This window comes from Carassius auratus, chromosome 16 (genome assembly GCF_003368295.1).
Source record: "Carassius auratus strain Wakin chromosome 16, ASM336829v1, whole genome shotgun sequence".
In the NCBI taxonomy this organism is placed as follows: Eukaryota; Metazoa; Chordata; class Actinopteri; order Cypriniformes; family Cyprinidae; genus Carassius; species Carassius auratus.
Window position 1 is genome coordinate 24,701,846 of NC_039258.1, and position 16,310 is coordinate 24,718,155.

Genomic DNA, 16,310 nt, shown 5'->3' on the forward strand with positions numbered 1-16,310 from the left:
AAAAGAGGTTGTCCAAACGACAGCACTGCTGGTTTTACTGGTTTTAAAGTCAGGAATAACAGCAAGTAGAACATCATTTGCAGCTGCAATTTCCTGTTTGTCCCTCTCAACTCCTTTCAATATTCGTCTCCTTTTGGCCCAGTAACTAGACATTGTAACTAACAATGCATTTACCTTTAAAGCCAAAACTATTATCCAACAGTAGGTCTCTTGTGTGAAGTTAACCAGTTATGCTCCGGTCAAGGTATCTAAAAGAAAATGTGAACAAAACCACATAGTTAACGTTAGGAATATACAGTGGCTATGCTGTAGAAAAAAAAGAAAAAAGAAAAAAAAAAGGATCAGCCAAACGTGGAACAGTGAAATTGTTAAAAAATAAAATGTACTCATTCAGTGTAGTGATTCAAGTGAATAGCACTGTCCTCAAACATAAAAAGTACAGCACTTCAGATAAATAACTCATCATAATCCCCTTAAATCCTAAAAGTACAGTAGCAACACAGCACGTGCTAGCTAACACTTGCTAGTCACTGTAACTACATAGTGAACTGAACTAGCAGCATACTTTGATCTGACAAACAAAATAATTTAAACAACCATCATTCTGCTTTGTTAGAAAACACCAAATAATTTAAGTTATACTTAAGTCTTTCTAGATGTAAAGCTTTGGATACCTATTGTAGCTAGTTACATTTCTACATGTAGAGTAACTAGCAACATTGCTTAACCTCAGTGTGTAAGTTACTGTAACAAAGGCAAAACAGCATGTGTTAGCTAACAATTGCTAGCCACTCTAGCTACTGGACTAGCAGCTACTTGTTCAGACAAACAAAATCATTTAAACAACCTATATACAACGTTAGTTCTGTAAATGTGGTATATGGGGAAAGTTTTATTGTTATATTAGAATTTTCCCCTAGGTGGCAACAGCAGTGCAGTAGTTAAAATGGGATGTGTAGAGATAGCTGAAGAAGAGTTGGCCATCCTGTTATGCTCTGTGTTTGTTCATGCAAGCATGAAGTAAAGCTTTTTGCTAAACGCTACCCCGCTGTCTGTCTTCCTTATATAAGCATTCAGGATACAACAGTAAGAAAACACTAGATGTAAAGCTTTGGCTACGTACTGAAGCTAGACACGTTTCAACATGCTTGAACAGTGTAAAAAAGGCAAAACAGCATGTGTTAGCTAACACTCTGAACTAGACTAGTACGTTAGCGTGCGTGTCGGAACAAACAAATGAAAACAATTTAACGTTACTGGTATCATCATTCGGTTTAGTTAGAAAACAACACAAGTTATACTGATCAGTCTTGTCGTAGATTTTGCTACCTACTGCTGGAACCACATTACCACATGGGCGGCGGCATAATTGTCCATACAAGTAACTGTTTACGTAGTTAATTCGACTGACCAAAACTAACTTAAAACACATACGTACTCACACTCGTATAAACATACGTATCTTAGAAAAAAAGAAAAACTATACACCTGGAAGAAACAAAGTAGCTATTACAGAAAGTTAATTGTAACATGGCGGCAACTTTGTAAACAAGGCTAACTTACTTTAGCCTTACTTTAGCTTGACTAGTAAGGCAAGAACAAAGATGACTACAGATTTAACAAAGATAAACTAAAAACAATGTAAACATAATATTGCGTTAAGGAAACATGTACTTACTTACCCAGCAAACATCCCCCTTTTGGGCCCGAGTGGGACAGCCCAAAAGTGTGGGTTGAGTGTGGGCCCCACACTGCGGGGCCCGTGTGGGGCCTGAGTGGGACAGCCCAAAAGTGTGGGTTGAGTGTGGGCTGACCCACACAAATCTGAGTGGGCCCCCAATAGGACCAATTGTGTGCCCATAACATGACCACAGGTATGTACACAGTGTGGGCTGGGTGTCGGCACAGTGGGGAGAGTGTGGGGACAGTGTGGGCTGGGTGTGGGCACAGTGGGGAGAGCGCGGGGACAGTGTGGGCTGGGTGTGGGCACAGTTACTGTGGGCCAAAAGTGTGCCCTCTATTCATCCAAAGTAGCGTCCCAGCTGAAAATGTGGACCTAGGGCCCCAACAGTATGCCCACACTTTGGAGGGAAATGTGGACATTAACCTGTGTAGGGCCTTTGTGACCTTAACAAATAAAACTTTGTACCTGCAGAATGCTGCAATATTACTATTAAATCACATGCAGAATAATTATTAGTAGAAGTAATAAATTAAAGAGTCATACATTTCAAATACTTTGATTTATTCACGGCCATGTAATAAATGAAGAAAAACACTGTTCAAAGTTTAGGATAGGTAAGATTTGTAAATGTTTTTGAAACAAGTGTCTTATGCTCACCAAAACATTTATTTGATAAGAAATACAGTTAAAGCAGTAACATTATGAAATATTACAATTTTAAATAACCATAAAAAAATGTTTTTTTTTTTTAGAGAAATGAGTTCTGTTTACCTATGATGTTTAATTTTCACCAGCCATTACTCGTCTTCTGTGTCATACAATCCAAAATAAATTATTAAAATATTCTGGTTTTGGTGCTCAATAAACTTTTTTTTTTTTGAATCTCAAAAACAGTTGCGCTGCTTCATTTTTGGAAACAGTAATATATTTTTTTCAGGTTACTTTAGAGGTTTTAAAAGATCAGCATTTATTTATTTATTTTTTATAGGATTTTTGACCAACAATGTAAACGTTTTTACTGTTGCTTTTTATCAGTTTAATGCACCCTTGCTGAATACAAGTAATATCTTAAAGAAAGAAAAAAACTTTCTGACCCCAAACTATTGAACACTAGAATCTATTGAATAGATTTATAAAACAGAATAATGACCAATTATAACTTCATTAGAACATTAAGTAGATATTATAGATAATTATAGATAAATCAATCCTCTAAGGGGCACCAGTAGAGCTCTGCCTGATCTCTGATCTTCTGCTCCTTCCACTGTCCCAAGTCTCTTATGTTACAGAGCCACTTTAATAGAAGTCTCCATTTTAGATGCTGTAGCATGGCTGCTTTTTATCCCAGCATCTACCTGAGAAAGAAAACAACAATTAAAATTTAAATGTGTGTGTGTGTGTATATATATATATATATATATATATATATATATATATATATACACACACACATAAGCCTAAACCAAGTCAAAATTTCCTCCTTGGGAAGTCTCCCAGGGCACTTATAGTTTTTTTTTTGGAATTTTTTTTAATGTTAATAATAAATTAATATATGCTTTACTGATACCAGAGATACACAGAGAGTGACAGAGTGTGAATGACTAAATGAGACAACAGTGTTCTCCGGGTTTGAGACTTTATCCCAAGAGGATGTCCGAGTCACAGATAAAAATAGCTTATTATTGTAATACAGTAAGTAATACAGGTATAAGTAAATGTCAGACCTTTCATTTTTAGAAAAATTAGTGCTTTAAAAATTAACTAATGACTTTAACTTGATGCATGCATATGCAGCTTTAAACAAATTAAAGTGTACTTACATTACAAAAGATGCAGTGACCTGTTCCTAGTGACTCTTTATCTGCATCTGACACAAAATAAATGGAGAAAAAGAGGAAACATCAATGAATATCAGTGAAATATTGCATATGTCAATACAGATTAAAAGTTATTTTTATTTTGACAACATTGAGAAGAGACGCAGGATTACTGCTAGGTTGATCACTTACAACAGTGATGTCCTGGAGGACCAGCATCCTGCAGAGTTTATCTCCAGTTCACGCACCTGTCCGAAGTGTGTGGTGATCCTGAAGACCACCATCAGCTGGTGGCCTTAACTCTGCGATCAGGACTAGAATAGAAAGAATAAAAAAATAATATATGGTGTATGGTTTAATATCTGAGAATGGATAAGGGAGAAAAAAGAAATGATCACTTAAATATTACATAGGTTTGTATGAATGAATGTAACTACATACAAATTAACTAACGTTATACAGTCAAGAGAAAACTATCAGTCATGAACAGCCATACATTAAGGATAACGAGATTTGATAAGCGTGTGTAGCCGAGGTATTGTATTATGCTATACTAATCTTCGTTTATGTTGCTATTAAGGACTTTATAAGAGACATTATACGGACTTAACCTAACTCCATTAGACTACGTTATACGTTAGGCCATAAAGTTATGTAACGTTACTGCTCGCTGTCAAACAACAATACAGAAAAGGAAATTAAACCCAATTAACACTGCAATGGACGTAAATAAATGATAATTTAATGAATTCATGTGCAATTTGAAAGGATATATTACCAGAGATTACGTTACCTCAGAAAACGATCGGAAGTCTGCCGTTAAAACCGTTGGTCATTTAAAAAAGCCACTAGCAATATTGTTAATCAAAATTAAAATGTGTTAATTAATTCCTATTAAATAATTAATTCACAACTATTTTGACTAATTTTACAAATTGTAATGAAAAATTAAGAAATTAACTGAGAAATGTAAAAAGCTTACCTGGTTGAGCGGAGCTGGGCGGTATCAGTTGAAGTCGGAATGACAGCTTATTAACTATGCAGAGTTCCGGCAGTTCCGGCAGTTCCTGCTCTCATTGGCTAGAATTAATCACGTGCAGAAGAGCTGACGCAAATTTAATAATTAGTTCACAACTATTTTGACTAATTTTTCAAATTGTAATGAAAAATTAAGAAATTAACTGAGACATTTAAAAAGCTTACCTGGTTGAGCGGAGCTAGGCGTTATCAGTTGAAGTCGGAATGACAGCTCATTAACTATGCAGAGTTCCGGCAGTTCCTGCTCTCATTGGCTAGAATTAATCACGTGCTGAAGAGCTGAGGCAAATTTAATATATTATATTATTAAATATCACTTTTTCCTTTTTTTCTTTTCAGAAATATTTAATAATTAAACGATTGATCATGAATCGTATCCAAAATAAATAAATACATTTATTTATCTTTTTTTTTTTTTTTTTTTTTTTACATAATATATGTGTGTGCTGTGTATATTTGTTATGTGTACATGTTTATCAATTTGCACTGGCTACAAATTGCACTGGCTACAAATCACGTGTCTCAAATGAGCGAATTAGTTCACAATCATACGCTGGCAGAAAATACAAGTTCAGCAAAACGCTTCTGGCTTGATTATCTGATAATTTATATCCGCTTCCTTTTACTTGGAAGACGAGAGTAACAGCAATATACTGTAAAATCTTTGGACTATCCGAGGCTGTGCGTTCAAGGTCCACGTAAAAAAAAAAAAAACGTGCGTTACTGATTGCTGCTCACTTCAACAGTCAGACATTAGTTGTCGAACAATGCAGAGTTATACTAAAATATTGGAGACAAAAATGCATTAAAAGCTCTTTTTTTGGCAACACAAATAACGTGAACCCTAGTGATGTGTCGTTCGTGAACGAATCGTTCTCGTTCACGTAATCCACTGACTCATATTTCTCGTTCAGTGAAGTTCCTCCCTCCACAGCAGCGCGGCAACCGGGTAATTGAACCATTTCATCCTGTCAAAGAATTACTCAACCTCGAGCCAATAGCCTTCGAGTATGAGATATGACAGAGTATGTGATTTGTTCAATGTAGTGAACGAATATGCCCTTCAATGAACGAGTTTCATATGAGTCTGAACCACAGACTGTAAAAAAACTAGATCTAGAGACCGTTCGTGATTCGTGAACGAAATGACTGAACTGAATCCCATGTCGCTCTTGCACGAGTTGAATGATTTAGTACATCTCGTTCGTGAATGGGCGTCCCGCCCATTTTTTCCAGATGCCTCCGCACCGCATCGAGTTAAAAACATCTCAACTTTTCAGAGAGCCACAAGCGCACCACGGGTCATGTGACAAGAAATAACCAATCAGCTTCATCCTTTCCCGTAACAACTTTGAAAACTCAGCCAAGATGAAGGAACAGCTGTTCATAGCTGTATATGGATTGCCATTTTGAAATAAATTTAGTAGCAGAGCTACTGAGGGCGATTTTTTTGTGTTGCAAATCCATTTATCCTTTGCTGAAATTTTCGCGTCTTCATGGAGAGAGCACGTCATGGTTGCTTAGCAAAGGCAGATGCCTCAGGAGCGCTTCTGCCCGAGCGCTTTGGAAAGAAGGAGAAAGCGGCGCGCCTAGCGTTTTCCACGCGTTTTTAGGAACGATATATGAACGGCTCCTTAGTCTGCCATTTAGCATGTCAATCTCGGAAAATGCAAAGGTACAGTACTGTGCACATACGCTTGTTTTGATATTTAGCAACTCCACGTTTAATCCCCGATTTATGAATGTGAATATATAATATACAATCTGTCTGACCAAACAATTAAAATGCAAATTAGGCAAGAAAACATTGTGCTTTGTTCATCTAAACAACTTAATTAGACTTTTTATATTGAATGCGATTATAAACACATTTTAATAAAGCCAGATCAGCTTTTGTAACAAGTGAATATGTTCATTGACTAAAGACATAACACATAATACACTCTTCTTTTGCCACCTGCTGGCATATTTTGTGTAATATGAAGAAATTATAACTGAACGAATCATTGAACGATTCTGAACGAATCATTTTGGTGAACGAACTGAAAATGAACAAATCTCTAGAAAGAATCATAATTTCCACCACTAGTGAACCCAAAGAAGGGGAATATGCTACGCTATTTGCGTTAATTAATAGTTATCAGTAACCGTTAAGTTACACAAATCACAGAAATTAACTATCTAACTTTACCCCAGATTCTACAATATAAGCAAACGTACAATGCCTCACTTGCACAAACAATGCCATTCTTACCTCAATTTGCTAGCTAAAAAGTGGTACAACTAAACGGCCTCGAGATCCTGCCAGTGGTCTGTCGCGTTACGTTATCTGAAAATAAATTATGTTAGCACTCTGGCAAAGTTGAGAAACGTAAACAAAACATGATGAAAATTGGTCAATTTAAGTGGTTATAAAATATTATACCTGTTTGAACACTGCACTCTCCTCGTGGTCGTCCGCCATTAATCAAAAAGGAAATGATCTCCAAGGACCGGAAATTGAATCAGCTCATCACCAGTGTCAATTATGTCAACTCGCTGTTATTACACTGACTCCGACCACTGATTAACACTGCAAGTGTTAATGCCATTCAAATCAACACCAGAATCAACACTTTTTAACTCTGATAAATTAACACCATAAAAACAACACTAAACAACACTGGATATTTTGCTGTGTAATATTTTGCTCTTCTATCAGCTTGAATCAGTCGGCCCATTCTCCTCTAAACTCTAGCATCAACAAGGCATTTTCACCCATAGGACTGCCGCATACTGGATGTTTTTCTCTTTTCACACCATTCTTTGTAAACCCTAGAAACCCTAGAAACGGTTGTGAGTGAAAATTTATATTTTCAATCACAATTGTGAATATAAACCTACAATAATCACAATGTTTATTATATTTTAATTTCTTCTCTGGTGGCTGGTTGGGTGCCAAATTCTATAGAGGAGGATTTGTGAAATGATATACTGTGCCAACAAATAGCACCATTTGTCCAGATCAAACAATGGGCTGCCATATGCTGATGGTTGGAAATGAATAGATCTCATTTACTGTGACCTGCATGGGCCTGGCCATGGCACACTCTCTGAAACAGACAGATGAGCTGTGGTCTTACTGTTTACAAGTACAACAGTCAACACCAGTAATAACACACCTTTCAAGGTAGATGGACATTATATACATGATCAGAACATTGATTGCTGTATGTGTATCATGTGCAGACAGTTTTTGTTTTTTCAACGTGCTCTTGGGGAAATTAGTTGTGTTTCCCCCATATGAGTGTTTATATTTGAGTCAGGAAATTTAAGTGGCAGTCTCTGTGTGTTTGAAGTAAAGCCAATGATGAAAGCAAATGATTAAGGAGCCACTGTTGTGTTGACATGAGATACTAATGAGGTTGAAATGAGAAGGTCAGGCTGGTCTCTGGATGCACCGCCCCCCTCTTCAGGACAGCCGGCTAATCCCTCTCTTAATCATCTCACAACACCCCATCCCCCACCCCGCCCAAGCACACATGTGCTCATCATGTCCCAACACAAATGAACACAACACTCGTCAATGTCCTGCATCCTACAAATAGCAGTAATTAGCAACACAAGAAATCCATTTTAACCTCACGCATCATCTGTGTCTTTGTCTGTTTTCTTTTTTAGTGCCTCTTTCTCTTCATTTTATCACTTTAATATTTTATTTCAAAAGCTTAGGTATTTATTTACAATTTTAACAGCTTAAGTTATGTGCTACATATCACATATGATGTAAGATATTTTATATTTTGTAAGTAATTTTGTAAACCTACCTCTAAACCTAACCATACCCATCATTTATTCCTAAAATCAGTGTGAAATGATAGCTGAAAAGGGTGAAGGACCTAACCCTGTTCATAAGCCTAATAGAGATATTTCCTGAAAATTCATCCCTGAATTCTGATTTGTTAATTGGAATGTTGTTCCCTGATCAACATCAATGTTGTACTTGATAAAATCACGTTCACCAGTTTGCTGACAGGATGTTGACACTTGTGTATTATGTTTTCGGTCTTGACCCTGTGTATGTACAGAGCTTTAGGGTTTGTTTTCCTTTCTGTACACCCCACATAGCAAATTTATTCTGGCCCAGATCCGGCCCACACAATTACTTTTCCCTCGGCCCAAGTACCGCAAAGATGACGGCCCGGAAGTGTCCCAGAACTGGATTAAAGACTCGAGCCACACATGGGCCATACTCTCAGCCAGTTAATCAGCCTTAGCTGGCCCAGATCTGGGCCAAAACAGGTTTTATTCTTGGTGCCAATTCTCAGCCTTAAGTAAACCAGAATACCCAAATCTGAGCCACACCTGAGCCTTGTGTAGCCCAGACCCAACCCAGACAGCAAACAGTGTCAGCCCAGATCCGGCCCGAATGTTTTTCATCTGGGCCAACAATATATTGCTGTCTGGGAATTTTAATATTTAATATTATTACCTTATATATTACTATGATCGCAATTATTAATTTTGTGACATGCTTTAATTTAGACACAAACTATGCCAATAAAGTACATTATACTGAATAGAAAATCAGACTTCACTCATCACACATAATGGTGCAATAAAAAAACGTATTGCATTGGTTTTTCTATTTATTTTTATAAAGAACAAATAAACCAATAACGAGTGAGTGTATAAAGCATACAGTCTGTAAGAGAAATGTAACCGATAGACATGTAACTTAATCATAATAATTTATTACAGATGTGACAAAGAGCAGTACCACAGTAGTCCAATTGACGATGCATTGCAGTTGCAGTCCACTCTGGCAGAATATAATAGTAGTGTGAGGGGCAGGGCATAATTTAAGATGTTAATCACTGAAAATACTATACCGATCCACTCCCTCAAGGCGCTCTCATTTCTCATTCAAAACACGCATCACCAGAAACATGGCGGTATCACTGTTGGACAGTGTTTTCTCTGCTTCCTGTTGGCCTTGCTGTAGTTGATCATAGCTCCGTGTAGCTGTTTTTATTTTTATTTATTTATTTTTTTCTCTAGAGTCTTTATCTTACTATCACTCTCTGTTTTTAAAGTGATAAAATATAACTTAATTCACACCATATTTCTGATATTATCGATCAATCTTATCAGATTCATTTTGATCATTCACTTTTATTTTATATCTGTGAGTGCAGTACACCTGCATGCGTTAGCACTCGTAAGCTTGTCATTAGCGTTTTCAGCGCCGTTTTCTTTTCTCCTCTCCTCTCTCTCGCTCCAGTTTTTCACTAGTTCATTTGATAAATGCTGGGAAATAGTTAGGCTAAAAGAGAAGATTTCAGAATTAGAGATACGCATCCAAACTTAAATTGAGGACAGTAAGAATGTTATGGCTCTAGATATGGCTATGGATGCGTCTAGCTCAGGGATTCCTGTCCATTGTTTGTAATGTATTGACATTAAACAGGTTCTCCTCACTCAGTGATGCACCCACTGAGAAACCCGATGAAAGTGCTCTAGTTATTGGTGATTCTATTGTACTGTATGTGAATATATCAGACACCAGACACCAGAGTCAAATGTTTACCGGGAGCCAGAGCGCCTGACATTTTGGCAAATTTAAAAGTGCTGACTAATGCTAAATGTCAATAAAGTAAGATTGTTATTCATGCCGGCGCTAATGATGTTCGACTTCAGCCAGTCGGAGATCACTAAAAATAACATTAAAGAGGTGTGTGAACTTGCAAGCATGATGTCAGACACTGTAATATGCTCTGGTCCCCTCCCTGCTTACCCTGGTGACGAGATGCATACTAGATTGTCATCACTCAATGGCTCGATGTCTAAGTGGTGCCCACAGAATATTATAGGTTTCATAGACAATTGCACGAGCTTTTGGGGCAAACCTGACCTGTTGAAAAGAGATGGTCTTCATCCCTCCTGGGGTGGTGCCGCTCTTCTCTCTAGAAATATGGCAAATAGTCTTAGAGTTTATACTTGACTAACTGGGGCCCAGGTCAGGAAGCAGACAAACTGGCTAAACCGACTGTCTGCTAGCTGCCTCATGTCACAGAGGTCAGTTAATTCTCAGCACATAGAGACTCTTTCACCTAGATATCACACTATAGAGACTGTGTCCGTGTTTGCCTGAACTAGAAAATACAAAAACGTCCAAACCAACTTAAGACTAACAATTTAATTGAGGTTCAACAAATAAAAAACAGATGCAATACGGATAAACTAATGATAAAGCTTGGTTTATTGAAAATCAGATCCCTTTCTACGAAAACACTTTTTGTAAATAATATGATCACTGATCATAATCTAGATGTGCTCTGTTTGACAGAAACCTGGCTAAAACCTGATGATTACATTATTTTAAATGAGTTCACCCCTCAAGATTACTGTAACAATCATGAGCCCCGTCTAAAAGGCAAAGGGGAGGTGTTGCTTCAATTTATAACAACGTTTTCAGGATTTCTCAGAGGACAGGCTTCAAGTATAACTTGTTTGAAGTAATGGTGCTTCATATAACATTATCCAGAGAAACAAATGTTAATGATAAATCCCCTGTGATGTTTGTACTGGCTACTGTATACAGGGAACCAGGGAACCATACAGACTTTATTAAAGAGTTTTGTGATTTTACATCCGAGTTAGTTCTGGTTCTAGTTGGTGATTTTAATATCCATGTTGATAATGAAAAAGATGCATTGGGATCAGCATTTATAGACATTCTGAAATCTATTGGGGTTAGACAACAAGTTTCAGGACCTACTCATTGTAGAAGTCATACTGTACTCTAGATTTAATACTGTCACATGGAATTGATGTTAATAGTTTTTAAATTATGCAGCCAAGTGATGATATCTCCGATCATTATTTAGTTTTGTGCAAACTTCATATAGCCAAAATTTTAAATTCTAATTATTGTTACAAGTATGGAAGAACCATCACTTCTACCACAAAAGACTGCTTTTAAAGTTATCTTCCTGATATATCCGAATTCTTTAGCATATCCAAAACCTCAGAACAACTTGATGATGTAACAGAAACTATGGACTCTCTCTTTTCTAGCATTTTAAATACAGTTCCTCCTTTATGCTTAAGAAAGGTCAAGGAAACCAGTATGACACCATGGTATAATTAGCACACTCGCGCCCTAAAGAGAGCAGCCCGAAAAATGGAGCGCAGCTGGAGGAAAACAAAACTAGAGGTATTTCCTTTTGCTTGGCGGGAAAGTAACCTATCCTACAGAAAAGCATCAAAAACTGCTGGATCTGATTACTTTTCTTCTAATTTAGAAGAAAACAAACATAACCCCAGGTATTTATTCAGTACAGTGGCTAAATTGACGAAAAGTAAAGCCTCAACAAGTGTTGACATTTCCCAACATCACAGCAGTAATGACTTTATGAACTACTTTACTTCTAAAATCGATACTATTAGAGATAAAATTGTAACCATTCAGCCGTCAGCTATAGTATCGCATCAGACCCCCATGAGGAACAGTTCCAATCATTCTCTACAATAGGAGAGGAAGAATTGTATAAACTTGTTAAATCCAGAGGTGGTTAGTAACAAGTTACATTTACTTCTTTCCATTTACTTGAGTAAGTTTTTGGGGTAACTAATACTTTTTGGAGTATATTTAAAGATGGGTACTTTTACTCTTACTTGAGTAAATTTTTTGTGAAAAATCTGTACTTTTACTTCGTTACTGTGGGCTACTCTCCTCTCATTACTTTTTCTTAATGCAATAAATGTTATAAATGCTTCAGTTTATTCCAAAACGCGCCGTCTACTTTTCTCTGGACAATGAGCGATGCCCATTCGCGAATGAATCATTATTTTGAGTCAATTCTGTTCAAAGGCTTGATAAAACCAATTGGCAAATGAGTGAATTGGTTCATGAATCAGTTGCGTTTGAAGCGGTTCAGTTGTAACGTTTAAGAACATCAGCGGCGTTGAAAACGTCGCTATGGAACTGCAGTGAATTGAAAGGAAATCTGCAAAAAAGGCTATTATTTGCTTGCGATGGAGATCCTTTGTAAGGAGGATTTAGGCTGAGTGGATTCCATAAGCGGGTCTTTATTATAGGATCTGAGCATAAAATCCAAACAATATTCACAACTCGTGGTCAGGTCACAGGCTTGGGTCAAAACACAGGCAAAACAATCCACTGGCAGACAAATCCAAAACAGTAATCCAAAAACGTGAGTCAAAAGAGCAAAAGCAAAGATCATTACAAGTATCAACAATGGAACAATGAAAGAACGCTTAGTAAGGCAGTGAACTGGCAATACTTCGCAAAATGGCAGTGCAAACAAATGACTTATATACAGGGTGACAGGAAATGACAAGACAGGAAATGATGTGGCAGGAACAGGAAATGACAGAGTTCAATATTCAGGTGAAGGCTCCCTCTGGTGGACTGGAGCCTGATCAAATGTTACAGATTCCCTCCCCCTAGGAACACCTCTAGGTGTTCTTCTAGGACGACCCCTTGGTCTGGGTGCCGGACGATCTGGGTGAGTTTGGTGAAAGTCTCTGATAAGTGATGAATCCAAGATGTCCTTAGTTGATAGCCACGATCTCTCCTCCGGGCCGTATCCCTCCCAGTCAATGAGATATTGCATCTGACCCCTCCTCCTGCGAGAATCTAGGATCTCCCGAACTAGGTAGGCAGGAGCTCCCTCGATCTCGAGCGGTGGAGGCGGTTCTTCATCAGTGGTTTCGGGGCTCAATGGGCCGGTTTCAGGAGGGACACATAAAAGGACGGAGAGATGCGGTAATTAGCAGGCAACTCTAAACGGTACGTAACAGGATTAACTTGACGTATAATCTTAAAAGGACCAACGTACCTTGGACTTAATTTCTTGCACGGGAGTTTCAGGCGTAGGTCACGAGTGGAAAGCCACACCATTTGACCTGGCTGATATTCAGGATGTGGACGTCTGTGTCGATCAGCTTGGATCTTTTGAGATCGAACAGCCCGCTGGAGACGGACATGAGCATTGTCCCAGACCTGTTCACTTCTTCTAATCCAATCATCCACAGCAGGCACTTCAGATGGCTCCCCAGACCAGGGAAACAGAGGAGGCTGATATCCAAGAACACATTGGAAGGGGGTAAGCCCAGTTGAAGAGTGAGTGAGGGAATTTTGGGCATACTCTGCCCATGGGAGGAATATGCTCCATTTCTCCTGTTCATGGCTACAGTATGATCTCAAGTATCTACCGATCTCCTGATTAAGATGCTCTACTTGACCATTAGCTTGAGGATGATAGCCAGATGTGAGACTGACGTTGATGTTTAAATGTTTGCAAAAACCTCTCCAAACACGGGATGTGAACTGTGGCCCACGATCAGTCACAATATCATCTGGTAGTCTGTAAATCCTAAATACTTGATTGAACAAAACTTGGGCAGTTTCCATGGCAGTGGGTATTCCTTTCAATGGAATGAGAAGACAAGACTTAGAGAATCAGTCAATGGAGACCATAATGGTGGTGAATCCTTGAGAGTTAGGCAGATCAGTGACAAAGTCAATAGACAGGTGTGACCAGGGCCGTTGGGGAATTGGTAGCGGTTCTAGAAGTCCTGCAGGGGATTGTCGAGGTGTTCGTGACTGAGCACAGATCTGACAAGCACGTACATAGTTACTGACATCTGCAGATAATGTGTGCCACCAAAAAGAATTTCTGACCAAAGCCGTGGTGCGATTAATTCCAGGGTCTCCAGAAGCAGGGGATGTGTGAACCCATTGAATGGTTCTGTTACGCAGACTGGTTGGAACATAGATTTTCCCAGCTGGGCACTCTGGAGGGGATGGCTCTTCGTATTGGGCATGTTGAATATCTTCCATAATGTCCCACTGGATGGGTGCGATGATGATGGATGGTGGTAAGATGGTTTCTGGTCTCATCTGTGAATTGGCAGAGTCATAGATACGTGACAATGCATCTGCCTTACTATTTTTGCTCCCTGGATGATATGTGACTGCGAAATTGAATCGAGTGAAAAAGAGTGCCCATCTTGCCTGACGAGGATTCAAACGCTTGGCATTCTTGATATACTCTAGGTTTTTGTGGTCTGTAATGACCTGAAAGGGATGAAGGGCGCCTTCTAGCCAGTGTCTCCATTCTTCAAGAGCGGCCTTGATGGATAATAATTCCTTGTTACCAATATCGTAATTTCTTTCGGCTGGAGTTAACTTTCTTGAGAAGAATGCACAAGGGTGTAACTTGCCGGGTGTTCCATGACGCTGAGAGAGGACAGCACCGATTCCACAGTCGGAGGCATCAACCTCGACAATGAAGGGAAGTTTAGGATCTGGATGCTTAAGAATGGGAGCTGTGGTGAAACTGGACTTGAGCTTATTGATTGCTGAAGTAGCTGCCTCTGTCCATACTAACTTCTTGGGTTTTCCTTTAAGTAGTGAGGTGACAGGTGCAGCTATGGTACTGAAATCACGGATGAATCTACGGTAGAAGTTTGCAAATCCTAGAAATTGTTGTAACTCCTTAACAGTGCTGGGTGTGGGCCAGTCCGTGACAGCTTTTACTTTGATGTCATCCATCTCAACTCCTGAATGGCTAATATTGTATCCCAGGAACTTAATTGATGTAACATGAAACTCACACTTTTCCGCCTTCACAAAAAGACCATTCTGGAGTAGGAGTGACAACACAGTTCTTACATAAGAGATATGATCCTCCATGGAGCAAGAGTAGATCAAGATATCGTCTATGTAGACAATCACATACCGATTCAAGAGATCCATGAAAACTTCATTAACGAAGGACTGGAAGATTGAAGGTGCATTGGCCAACCCAAATGGCATAACCAAATACTCGTAGTGCCCCCTGCTGGTGAGAAAAGCCGTCTTCCATTCATCACCCTCACGGATTCTGATGAGATTGTAGGCAGATCTGAGATCCAATTTTGTAAAATTGCTGGCCTCACGTAATTGCTCCAGAGAAGAAGGGATAAGAGGCAAAGGATGGAGATTCTTAACAGTGATAGCGTTGAGTGCTCGATAGTCAATACAAGGTCTTAAACCACCATCTTTCTTGTCAACAAAAAAGAACCCAGATGCTGCGGGAGAGGTGGATGGCCTAATAAACCCATAAGATAAGGCCTCTTCAATGTATTCTTCCATGGCCTTGGTTTCAGGAATAGACAGCGGATAAACACGACTCTTAGGTGGAGAGGTGCTAGGAAGGAGATGGCACAGTCCCAGGGGCGATGAGGTGGCAACTTGGTGGCCTTGTCTTTGCTAAACACCTCGGCTAAGTCAGCATACTCAGTAGGGACATTAGTGGGTGGTGAAGTTGGATTCTTGGCTAGATGAGTCGTGCAGACTGGAAGCTTGGTGGGCAGCTCTAGACAGTGAGAGTGACAATGAGGTGACCAACTGACCAACTCCTTCTCCCTCCAGGAAAACTGTGGTTCGTGCGTAGACAACCAAGGATATCCTAGGATAACTGGGTTTCGTGGTGATGATATAACATATAGAGTGATTTATTCCATGTGAAACAGGCCAACTCTAAGTTTTATGGGAAGTGTTTGATGAGTGATATGACCTTTACCGACAGGACCATCATCAACGCCAGTAACAGCAATAGGTGGCTCACATTTGATTGTAGGAATGTTCAACTGCTTAACTAAATCTTGATGGATCACATTTACAGCAGCTCCAGAATCTATTAACACTGAAAAATGATGGTTTTCATCAGCAACTGACAAAATGATGGGAAGTGACAAGCATAAACTGATTTGTAAAG

General features: G+C 38.9%; 1 long non-coding RNA gene across 1 annotated transcript; it reads right to left on the reverse strand.

The window, feature by feature from the left end:
- Positions 1-872: 872 nt before the first annotated feature.
- On the reverse strand, positions 873-4,571 carry LOC113116594 (uncharacterized). The gene is made up of 4 exons (XR_003294046.1): positions 4,484-4,571; positions 3,694-3,815; positions 3,505-3,551; positions 873-3,039 (listed from the first exon to the last, which is right to left on the reverse strand). It is a non-coding gene; the product is annotated as an uncharacterized LOC113116594 (long non-coding RNA).
- Between the last annotated feature and the right edge of the window lie 11,739 nt (positions 4,572-16,310).